The sequence below is a fragment of the Athene noctua genome, chromosome 6 (genome assembly GCF_965140245.1).
Source record: "Athene noctua chromosome 6, bAthNoc1.hap1.1, whole genome shotgun sequence".
Lineage (NCBI taxonomy): Eukaryota > Metazoa > Chordata > Aves > Strigiformes > Strigidae > Athene > Athene noctua.
The window spans coordinates 6,343,500-6,356,278 of record NC_134042.1 but is presented as its reverse complement, the minus strand read 5'-3'; the positions used below and the strand labels follow the sequence as shown (position 1 = coordinate 6,356,278).

The window sequence follows — 12,779 nt, the reverse complement described above, 5'->3', positions numbered from 1 at the left end:
CTATTCGTGCATTATCATGTTTCTATTAATTTTTCTTTTCTTTGAGACTGAATGCGTCAAACCAGGGGGAAAGGTAAGTAGATCTTTCCGATTATTTTGTATGGTATGTGATATTAATAATGCCCTACAGGGATATAATCGAAGAACTTTACTATAATACTGTGGTTCAGAATGGAAGCATGACAGCCGTACATTACTGCTAATTGAATTTAATGAGCTTCTTAGCACCGTGCAAGTGAGTCTTTGAAATAGAAACTATTCAATTTACATAATTTGGATTATAATTAAAGAATTTCACATTTACCACGGGGGCAAGTTTAATCTTAATTAGACCTTCTTACAGAACGTTGATGTGATATATCTTTGCATCTATATAGATGTATGCTTTTGAAATAATTATATTAATCAAAGTTTAATCTTGAAATAGATAAATATGGCAGCATTTTCTCTAGGGAAATTTTAGTAGTGATGCACTTCTTGGTTTTGAGGTAACGAAAAGGGTTTTTTTTTCCAGATATCTCTGTCCACCATTTTAACAGAGTGATAGCAGATAATTTGCCTAAATGAGTGATAGTTTGACTTTAGTGATGTTGCTTTAGTCTGCGTTGTTAAAATTACAGAAAACTTGTGAGTCTTTATTACATTAGCTGATTGAGGTGAAGCTGGGCTTGAACTTGCTTTCACTGCTATTATTTTCTTACACTCCTTTAGATCTCATTGAAACTCTCAATAAAGTTTTGAACTGCAGCCTCATATTCACTTAACAGTGAGTAAGAAATTGCCCACATGTTAAATAATCTATATAGGTGATTGGTTAGTTGAACTAACGCTGGTGTAATATTTATGCTGGTATTTAAGTCTTTTCCCCCTTGGTTACAAAATTTATATTTTCAGTTTCTTTTTCTTGCAATACGCTTTCCAAAATCTTACAATATGTTTTCCCCCATTTTTGAAGTATTAAGTACCTAATAAGAATTACTTGACTGACTTTGTTTTAGGATCTTAGCTGAGAAATGCATTTTTAAATTTTTTTTTTTTTTTTTTCAAGATGACTGCTAAATAGCTTCCTGAGTGTCTCACTTCAGTACGACTTGCCTCTCCTCTTTCCATAGGTTCAAGTTGCCCTTAATTTCTTTGAAAGTCAGTTTGAAATGCAGGTGCTTATCAACCCTGCAAAAGAAGCCATAGATGATTCAAGGCTGTAAACATCATGCTGTAATATTGAGAAGTCTTTTACCTTTAACAATAGTCTCTCCGAGTGGGTGGTGATGAGGAAGAGCTTGTAGTACAGCTACTTATACTGTTTCTGCTCTGTGGATGAGGAGAAAACTTAAGTCTCCAGGGCTGTCAATCCAACATGAAATTCAGATATTTTTACAATTATTATTTTAGCTCTGTGAGTCATTCTGTGATACATAAGAATATGTGCAGTCAATAGATAACGGGTTAGACCTAGGCAGTGTTTAAGTGTGATACTGGAGATGCACTTGTTATGCTTTTTTGTCTCTGTGTCATTTTGTAGTGATATTTCTAGGTATGTAAAAGCAGTGATTCAAGCTTAGGTAATAACACTTTAAATTCTGCTCATTATCTTCATATTTTAAAAAGCAAAGAAAATATAGCAAGAGCGTGTGACTGTCATTTCAGACACACGCACTCATGTCCCAGTCTCTTGATTCAGTTCCACTGGCTGCATCTGATCTGATACCTCAGAACAAACCCTGCAACAGAACTGATAACCCATAATGCTGTATGGAAACAGAAGGACTTGTCAAGACCAAAAATTCTCCGTAATTCTGGTAGCAGTTTGTTTACCGCACAAACAAAAATGTTGATTATCCTTGATTTAGCCTTAATGAACACAGATGTATTTAGTCATGCAGTTATTCATCATTTAGATATCTAGCCATAATATTTGATTCAGTGACATCGTCAGCATTGATGCTGAGAATTGAAAATGCTAAACACAGATGAGTGTACTCAGTAGTATGTGGAAGTTTGTTATTGGTTGGTTGGGTTGGGTTTTTTTTCCCCTCCCAACAGAATGTGTTAAAGAGCAATAGGGGAAAGTAGAATATATTTAATGCATCTCTCTTACTGTTTGGAACTTTGTGTGTATGTCTTGACATCAGAAAATTGTACTTCTCAAAGTTTATTCACGTGCAAACCTTGAAATCACATAGAAGTCTTACACATCCTTTGTAACAGTTTCAAAGGTGTTTCTCCAACTGCATATCAGCATACAGGAATATGATACCTACAGATGAAAAAAAAAAATCAGAGCACATGTAAACAACAGTCAGAGGTGTTTAGATTTTAGATTTGGATTCCTCTATAAATTGAGGAGATTAAGCTGAATTTAGGAACATGACTGTTCCACTCCAGTATCACGCCACTGAGTTTAACAACTGTTTCTACAAAATGCAAGGTGAAGCAAAATCAAGCATTTTTAGAATAAGAGTTTTAACATCCATGTGCCATACTCATCAGATTAGTATTTCTCTTCCTTTACTATGAAAAATCCAGTTTTACATAGTGACATTTTTTTCATTGCTCCCTATCTTTTATGGAAGTTTTCTTAACGGACCTAAGACAACTAGTTACTAAGTGAAAGCTGAAACGACATAGACCTGGCATGCCCTGTGTCACTCTATGCAGCAGGGAGCAATATGACAAAACTAATGTTCCACACTGATACTGTTGTATCTCTGAACTGATGCAGCAAGCAGAGTAAATTTTGAATGTGGAATTGGTTTGACTTCCGCTTCACACTGTGGAGAAGTCTTGTTGAAGACAGGCAGGCACATGACCATTTTGTATGTTGCTCTGAGAGTACAAGGAGAACATTTACTTCTGATACATGGTTAACACAGTAAAAGCCCACCAAAAGAATGAGCATATTACTGCTAGTGAAGAGGACTATGAGTTGCTTATCAAAGAAAGTTGTCTGATTTTAATATGTCATTAATATATACTTTAGAAAATAAGTAGAAGTATGTAATGTGAATGAATGTTTCAAACAATACTAGACGAGTGGAACAAATGAATGGTTAAGCTCTTCCACAGGTGTTTATAACATCCTCTTTATTTATGATAGTCTCTATACTTAAGTTTCTCTTATTTCCTTTAACCAAGATTTTTCCAAATCATTAAAAAGAACATACTTGACAGCTGATGTCCTTCCCCCCCCCCCCCCCCCCCCCCCCCCAGTTTTTGCTACTTTTTTCTTTAGGAGGAAAAACAAACATGCAATTGGATTTTGTCATTTGAATCTAAATAATTCCTATCTACAAGATGTTAGTTTTACCCAGACAAGGTTACGATATATAAACAACACATCTGATCCTGATTATTTTTTACCTTTAATCTCTGTATTGCAAGGAGATGTTTTTGTTATTGCTGCTGTTTTTTTCTTTTTTGCTGTAAAATAACTGGAAATGGTGGCCTCATAATGCAACTGTTGCCAGAGGCTGTTGTCCCAGTATATGTTGGGGCAGTGGTAAAACTGTAATTCAGCAAGTCTTGACACACCAGGGCTTTTTGACCCCTCAGCCTGTCTTTCTTACACCTTGGAGGAGTACAGACTTTGCCATCCTATCATTCTTGTTCACATTATTATTTCCCTGTATTCATCCATGACATGAAGAGTCTTGAGACACTTTATCACTACTCTTCTTTTGCCCATGGCACTTAATATAAAATTTCAGAAACTGAATATACTATGTTTTTAGGAAATCTGCTTCAGAAAATTCTTTCCAGTGTTTTATTTAACCAAGACACAGGTGCCATATAGGTAAAGAAATCAAGGTCTGAGGAGTGGAGATGTTTGACAGTGTTACTACACTTTTGTGTTAAATCTCATTAATGCTTAAAAGTGAGTTATTTTTCATTTAGCTGAATAGGTGTGTTTTCATTTGACCTGGGGAATTTGTTCACCAAATGAGGTATAAAAAAGTAATAGAAAATACATTAGAAGTTACATTTTATATTTCTTGTCATGTATATGTTTCTCTAATACAAGTTTTTTTTGAAAGTCTTCTGTGGGTGAGTGGATTTGATGCTTATTAGTATCTGATAATTATGGGATAACTGGTGGAACGCCAGTACATTCTCCTCAGACCTACTGTTCTGTTTCTTAGGATAACTGATCAATCTTCACTGTCTTGCTCATGTGTTCATCTTGCCACATAGCCTATACAGTAACTGACTGAAATGCTGGGGTTTCAACCCCAAGCCCCAAATTAAGGTTGACATATGGGTGATTCCCACAGCCCTTCCCAAAGGGGGGTGAGTTTACCTTTAGGCTTCCCTCCAGGGTGGTGCCGGCCTGGCAGACAGAGCCATTGGGTAAAGGAGCCCAGGGGTCTGCATTAAGTGAACAAAGGCCAGGTGTCCCACTGAGGGATAACAGCTGGGACCATTGCAGGAGGGGCAGTGTCTGTGTGTGAGGGGGATGCCCTGTGCAGAGTTCCCTGTTGGGGAAGGACCTCCTGTCTCCCTGGGACTGGGCTCCAGTCAGGTCTGGCCTTTGTAAACGTGAGCTGTGTAGAGATTCAGTGTGTGTCTTCCTTGGTCTTATGTATTTGGCTTGTTGACTCAGTTGTCTCCTGTTCCTTCTATGGGAAACTGCATTTCACCATTTATTCCGCCCATTGTTGGTCATGTGGCATTGTTGTTGAGGTCAGTGGGATTGATGTTGATTATGTATAATCTCACCTGTTTGTACCCCCAGCGCTCACCCATGTACTAACCCTTTTGTATCAAATACAGTTTGGTTATTGGTTCATCTTTATGCTGGCTGTGTCCTCTATGCTAGGCCTGATAATTGGTGAAATGCTGAACTGTTAAGAAAGTATCAGTTGATAATAATGTAGTAAACAGTTCATTTATACACTTGGTAATGTGTTGGTTAAATAGTTCAAATTATTGCTCTGGAGAGTTCAACTGTGTCTGAAAATTTTCCAGACTTTGTGATGGATGGTCAGCTTCCATGCATCCAGCTCTTTTAAACTGGACTTTTGTCTAGTTAGGTGATGGTCTGAATGAAAGGCCAATGAAGTGATACATATATAAATAGTCATTACACATCACTAAAATCTTAATTTCCATTAATTAAAATTACCACTCATATTGATCATGAGGGAGCAGAATATGTTGATACACATTGTCAGATCCCAAGTTAACTGGAACCTGTTGAAGATGCCTGGGTCAGATAATGAAAATATGGAAAAGTTTAATATGCAGCACAGTAATGAAAGCAGAGTGCTAGCACACACAAGAATAAGGAAATATATTGAAAATGCTACACAATTATATAAATCAACAGTGTTGTTTCCTTTGGGTACTGGATTCAGACAGTGGTAGGTGTTTACTTTTGCAAAGTCAATAAAGTGAAAACCTGAGATGAAACATAGAATACTTCTGTTGCGAGGAAAGGAAATAGCAGCTTTGTTTCTATCTGCATGTTGTCTTTGAGAAATTACTAATACAGTTTTCATAATCTTATCTGAGCGGAAACATTTAGCTGGAGAGATCATGAAGTGCTGTCTTTGAATGCTGACACTGTGTCATGTCTGTATTTAGCGTTCACTGAATTTTGAATCTGGATCTGAATATGTTTCCAAACCCGGTTCTGTTTTCTCCTTCAGCCAATTTATTGTTCTGGAGAAGATTAATATTTGCGTCCTTTTTACGATTTGGCGGAATTGCTAATGTAGTTCACCTGCAATGCTATTTTGGAACAGAAGAAAATAAAGAGAAAACAAAGCCTCAGTGAATAAAATGTAGTAAGAATATATTTCTGTGTTCAACTTTCACTGTTTGTCAGGTAATCAGTAAAAGAAAATGCCTGAAGTATTGCAACACCCACTCAATGTGCATGCGTATCATTGTATCCATCCATAACAACTCCATCAGTAAACCTGGAGGTGATGAGGAATGACTGGTGGCAGGAGCTACTGAAGTAAATAATCGTACAAGTAGGAATAATTGAGAACTCCCATTTTTTATGTATTTCGGGCTGTTTTGAGACCATTTATATTTTACTGTGCCTAAAGTACCACTATATCTAAACATTGTTTTGATTCTGAAGGGGAAATGAGTGTCAGAATGATTTTGGATTTCCAAAGTGAGTGCTGTACTTTAAAGATAATCCTGTGAGCATCATAATGGAACATGAAGAGAATTTGGTCAAGTGAGTTATGCCAGTGACTGATTCTCAAACTGAAGAAATGTGTATTTCTGGAAATTATTCATGGAGAATAGGTATCTGAGCATGGTCTGCCAAGGTAAGTCCTACCTAGTGTGAGAATGCAACTGACCAGAGATTAACACCCAGTAAAACTATGATTTTGTTGCTGTAATGCTCTTTATTGACACTGATTCTCCCTTCTATAAGACCGCTACATCATATATTCCCTTTCTTAAAATCAATTTAGTCTGTCTTAAGAAAGAAAACTCTCTGAATTTAGTTGACTGTAGATTAGAAAGTATGGTTGTCCCCGTTTTTCTGAATGTAGGGTTATTACAGAAAATTCACCATTTTAATGTTCAGAAGTAATCTTCTGGTTTTATTTTTAAATGCATTAGGGTATGCACATTTGATTTTATGACACTGTCCTTTACATTAAATGTTCCCTGTATCTTTCTACTTTCAACCAGCCAATATATTTATAGACTCTAAGCGTATCTTCTCTTACCCTTCATTTTGCTAGCACTTTCCCATTCCTATTACAAGACTGGATTTTGTTCTTTTGATGATGATTCTGTTATCTTCTACAGCTGGAATCAATATTCTTTGCACATACATGGTCATTGCTGAAGTCTACACGAGGTTTTGTACAGTTATGTTAAAACTGGAGTGCTCCTACCTGATACATCATGGTTATGTTGTCTTGGTTATCCAGTAACTGTCTGGTGACATTAAACTTTTCAACTTAGTCCTTCCATAAGCAGTTTATAGGACTGAACTATATAACTGAAAGCCTTTTGAGTCAGTGAATGAAACACATTGGATGTGCCATTAAATGTCATCCTATTTTCTCCGTTTTCAGGTGCTTGAGTGAAAACAGATAAAACAGACTTTATACATATGGAAAAAACCCAGGTGTTTTCTTACTAAAAATGTTTCTCAGGTTAGGGATGGATAATGTACCTTCACTCAGACTACATTGCATTGTATTACATTTTTCATGTATCTGCATCGTGGATTATTTTTTTCTTCTGAATTTACTCTGAAAATTCCCAGATCTGCAGCTCTTGGGAGCATTGCTCCCACTTCTTTTGGGTAACTTTGATATTTATTAATCTATAACCAAATAGATATATATATATATATGCCTACACTAATATATAAAGATCTTTGATCTTCCCTCCTTTTTTCCTTTTTTTTTTTTTTTCCAGAGAGCTTGGCTTTTGCTATATCAAAGTCAGAAATCATAATAATTATCAAAAAAAGAAAGTTTTTGTTTTCCAGCTGGATCTCCTTAAATTCCTAGGAGATAAGAGTGTAGAATGATCTCCTCTCTTGGCATCAAAGAGTAATGCTCCCTGTATAGATATCCAGACTGCACAGCCCAGCTGCTTCACCAGTGAATATCCCTGACACCTATGCTCCTGATTAATGGACTCTATGGAAAGAAGAAATATATAGTTAAACTTTTTATCCCTCTACGGGGCTGTCTTGTTTTACACTGTTGTAAACACCTCTTCACATTTCATTGGTGCAGTGATATAAAAACCATGTCACTGCAGTATTCCTTATTATGACCGATAAAATTAAGCTGCTTTTATTTTCTTTTGGAGTTGTTGTGTTTTAATGCAATTGATAGAATTTCTAATGCCCTACCAAGGTTAAATTTAAAGCTACTTTAAGTTTACTTAAACAGAAATAAAGTAAACTTTGTCTTTTATTCCATCTAGTCTCTGGATGTGTTTGTAATGCTGTCTTTCTTTGTTGCTTTGCATCTATATCCAGCAGTAATGTATTCAGTTGTTTTTCTTCTTACACAATGTATGCGTTTAGAAGAGTCATGTGCAACTAGCATGCTGGTGGTTATTTAATACTCATAGGACCTTACAATATTTATAAAGATAGATTGGGACCATAAGTCCACTGTGGATTTGCTGGCTACATCTGAATTTAATTAAGAGGTGAAGAAGGGTGTAATAATAATAATTATAACAAGCTATAGTACCATTTGACAATGTAGAAACTTTCTTTTGATGAATAAGGTGTTTTCATATCATCTGTGGCCAGAAGGGCAAAGAAAACTGCTGCGATCACAAGTGGTGTACCATCCTTGGTTGGTGGCCATCTGGCCATGTATGCAACTGAAGGGGGAATAGTTGTGTAAAGCAGAGAACAGAGGTGACAGGGAGATGATTTTCTTCATAGCTCCATCTTTTTATCTAAGTACTTAGTTGCAGAGGCTGAACTTCACTGAGATTGTCAGCAAAGCCATTATTCCACTCCTTGGTCAATGGGTGTTCATTTTCTGCTGGCTGCTTCAGGGATCAATGCACTGTATGCCGACCTTTTTCTCAGGTTCATTTTTTCAAGGGCAGTTATGTGTAATCCTCAGTTCATCTACATCATGAAAACATCACGATTAAGAGGTGACAAATTGTTGAGATAATTTACCTGTGGGGAAACTCAAGGGCAGAAGACTGATAAAAGATCACTACTACTATAGTAGTTATGGTTCTTATGGTTTGTGTGTTAATTTTTGCTTTATTTTTGTTTGTCCAGTAACTTCATTTTTTGGGTTATTTTAAAAATTAAGGGAACTCATATTTGTGTTTTGACCCCCTTCAGGGGTTTCTGATTATGGGTGGGTCTGGGAAGAGGACATGGAAGGAGAAATAAACCAGTAGGTTCTCAGGAACAAACCAAGCTTTTCTCTTCCATTTAACATAATCTGTAGCCTACAGTGATGCTGTGTTGCTGAAATAAAGAAATAGTGATGAAAAAAAAATCTTGGATCTTTCATCAAAAGTATTCAAAGGTCTTTTATGATATGAGAAATGTCTTCTAATTGAAGTGAGTCTCTGGGGGGTGGGAGATAACCTACAGTGGTATTTGAATGAAGTGTCTTGATATGGCGCTCTGAACTGCATATTATGAACTAAATAAAACCGTGCTGAGCATAAGCAGAACCACATGACAACTTTCTGCATAATACTGCCTGCGAAAGGGTCATATAGAAGATAAGTTATACTGACTCTATCAAGTTAGAAACCTTTCTTTGGATCAAAAGATTTTAAGAGAACTGAAGTTTTCTTAAAACTTGAAGTTTTGATGTTTTCTTGCAAACTTGATGCATTCTACTTCTACTACACATGGATTGATTTTACTCGGAAATATGAAGAACTAAATCTGTAAACATTCAAATGACAATAAGAAAGATATATTTCTGTAAAAGTTTAAGTTACGGGTGTATTTTTTTGGGGGGATTGTTTGCTTGCTTTTTTTGTTTTTTATTTCAGTCATATCTAAGTAATAATGACAACATGATTTCTTTTAACTTGGGGATAGGAACCTGTCTTATATTCAGGAATTGCAGAACGTGTTTCAGCTTGTCTTTAATTCTGAGCACACATTGCTCTAAGGGAGGGATAATACAATTCTTTTTACAACATCATCCTACTATGAGCCTCAAATTCTATTTCCAAGACATTTGTAAAATATGATATCAATTCCTATAAACTCAGGATAATCTGATTGTAGTATGTTACTTATCATCAATATATAGATAAATGCTATTTAAATAATAGGATAATTCTTTTCTGCATGAATTAGATATGGACTAAGATTTTTAACTGTTTGTGAATTCTAAGTGTATACAAATAAATTATGAGACAGATTGTAATTGTTAATGAATAAATATGAAGCTAACTTTTTAAGCAGCATAAATAAAATCTTTCTGGCTTAGCCACCTTTACTTTAATGAATTCTGATTTAAAGCTAAATATTGTCCTGTCATGATAAATTAAATCATTTGAATTTGTCAATAGCAGTGTAGAAAATAGTTTCTGTTTCTGCATATATAAATAATAGTTATGTATGTCTTTTCACTGCATCCAGAAGTTGCTTTCCCTTTTTGTGGTAAGGGAATTAATCTATATTGCCTTTCCTAAGTGAAGAGCATCTGTCACAGAGTATATGAAGATGACTTAGGTCCAGATATAAATCTGCACTGAAACCCAGTAACAACTCATATCTTCAGTTCTTTCAGTGTAAACCCCAGTGTAGATGTTCATATTTCAAAATGTCATATTTTGATTTAGTTTAAGCCAGCTAAAAATGATTTAAATCAATATAATGCAGTCTTAAAGTTAGCAATGTTCACACAAAGGCTTAAAATAGCAGTAGTCCTTACATTGCTATTTCATGCAAACTATATAAATATATAAAACATGGTTTAAAAGCTTTTCAGCCAGTAAAAAGCTCTGCTGCACTGTCCTGTTTCCTAGTCTGTCTCAAAGCCATAGCATCTCAAGCTGTTTCTGTTACATTTAGGAGCTCAAGGGACAGATTTGAACATGATGTGAGAAAGATTTCCTCTGAGGAAACCTTTTGTGCCTCGGAGACGGCGCTCTGAATCAGCTGGTGGTGCTCCTTCCCATTTGTTTGGACCATGGGGCTCCTCCTACGAGGTTGAGGCTGTCCTGTGCTGTTGTCCTTCGGAAGCAAATGCATCCCAGGCTGCAATTTGATATCCCTGTGATTAAATATAGAAACTTACACACTGCCTTGAAACATATGTGATCTTTTACACCTATGTAAGATAGGTATAAAATGTTCCTTTTTGCTTGCAGTGTACACTTGGATAGCATTCATTCTGCACTGGTGTTAATGACTCCACCAAATACCAGATACGAGAATGAATTGAAAAGGGGTTGTTTATAGCAGTGAAAGTTAACTATCATTTTGATCTTGTTAGGAATGGAGTTGTACCCAAGATTTCATACAGGAAGGAAGTTAAATTATCACTGAGAATGGAGAACTACCCCCTTGCCCCCTCAAAAGAAATTGGGTATTTTAAAGCAATGACAGAATAAGAAAATATGTTTGGAAAAAAAGTGCCTAATGTTTGGCTGATAACCTACACCATGGTAAAGAAATGGTTTATTGAGCTCTCTTTAATTAATCAGTTTTACATGGCTGGAAACTATATCTCTAAAAGCTACATAGTGGTTCATGTATGCAAAACATTTCTTTGTGTGGATACATGAATGTTTTTTTAAGAAAGAAAAAAAATCTTAATTTAAAACATTTGAAAAAAAATTATAGTTGAGTGCTGAGTGAATTTACTTCAATGAGTGTACTAGAAGTACTCAGAATTACAGTATAGGAAACATTTTAATGTTTTTTCCCCAGGCGATAAGTAAGAGAAATATATGTGCACATTTTATGGCATGTTCTGCAACTGTGCCTGTGCCAACCAGTTGCATGATTTATTGACTTAGTAGGAACAATGGAGTGATTTCCATAAAAATACCAAGTATAAATCCAATGAAGACTTCTCCATTGTGGTACTTTGACCTAATCTATTTAGGACTCCAGTTCTTTTCAGCACAGAGGCATCATAAACTAAGGAAATTGTCTTGCAGAAGGTGCTGACGATTTATGTCATTTAGGAAATTTTGGGTGACTAAATGAGCTTGCAGAGTACATTTGTTTCAAAAGTACACAGACATGCATAGCATTATGCAAAGGGAAGGAAAATCCAGACAATTCAGTCTTAGTTACCACTCATGAGGGAACAAGAATACCATGATTATTTTTTTTTTTCTAATTTGTTTATAAACATTTGTAATGTGAAATAATTTGACCCTGTTATTTCTGTGGGGGATATGATTAGGCCTGTGAAAATAAGGTTTTATTGAAATACAATATGGCAATGGATGAGGGCATTTGTCCTTACTAATCATGTAGTCTTTACTATAGAAACAATGGGAAGATTGAGACATAACATTTGTAAAGCAGAAAATAGAAAGTAGTGATATGTCCTGTCAAGCTATCAGAAAGCAAAGCCCAATCTGAGTTTGAAATTAAAGTGTCCAAAAATGATTTTAAAGTTTTGAGACACCAACGGATTGTTGGAATGCAATAGAATGTGGTAGGTGTTTTAAGAAGGAGGTACTGCACTGCTGGTGGATAAAAGACCAATCCTTTCTTTAGTGGTGATTGTGTTATAGGAACATGAGAAGGAAATAGGATTCCATGGCATTAGGGGGAGTATGAGAAGCAAGCAAACTAAATGCTCACTTTAAAAAAACACTTAACACTCAAAATATGAAGATGTCATTGAAACCTGGTTTCAGGGAAGACAAGAGGCAATAAGCACAAATTGAAATACAGAAAATTCCATTTAAATCTAAGGAGAAAGCGTTTACTGTTTAGGTGGTCAAACAAGGGAGGTTGGATTAGATGGTGCTCACAGGTCCCTTCCAACCTCAAAGATTATGTCAGTGATTCCCAAGTCTAGAATGAAAATTATTTAGTAATTAATCATATATGTAATTGTATTTATACTCCAGGCAGTTTCTCTGTTATAATGTAATACTTGTTTAACTGTAAAAAGATTACTGCTGCTATTACTTTTATTACAAAACCATCAGTGTCAGGTTGTTATTGCTGCTATATGCATTGTACAAATAATTCTGCCTATTGTTCACAAGTGAAAAGACAAAGTAAAATTATATGATGAATTACTATTGCCATTTTACAGATGGGAAACATAGGCTGAAAGATAAAATCCATATGCTCCATGCTT

The 12,779-nt window shown here is 35.6% G+C and overlaps 1 protein-coding gene across 1 annotated transcript in view; it reads left to right on the top strand.

Annotated features, from left to right (window-relative positions):
* Positions 1–711: 711 nt before the first annotated feature.
* LRRC4C (leucine rich repeat containing 4C) overlaps positions 712–12,779 on the top strand; it is a 249,513-nt gene continuing 237,445 nt past the window's right edge. The window contains exon 1 of the mRNA XM_074909386.1: positions 712–766. The gene's annotated coding sequence lies outside the window, so the exon portion shown is untranslated. The remainder of the gene's footprint in view (positions 767–12,779) is intronic.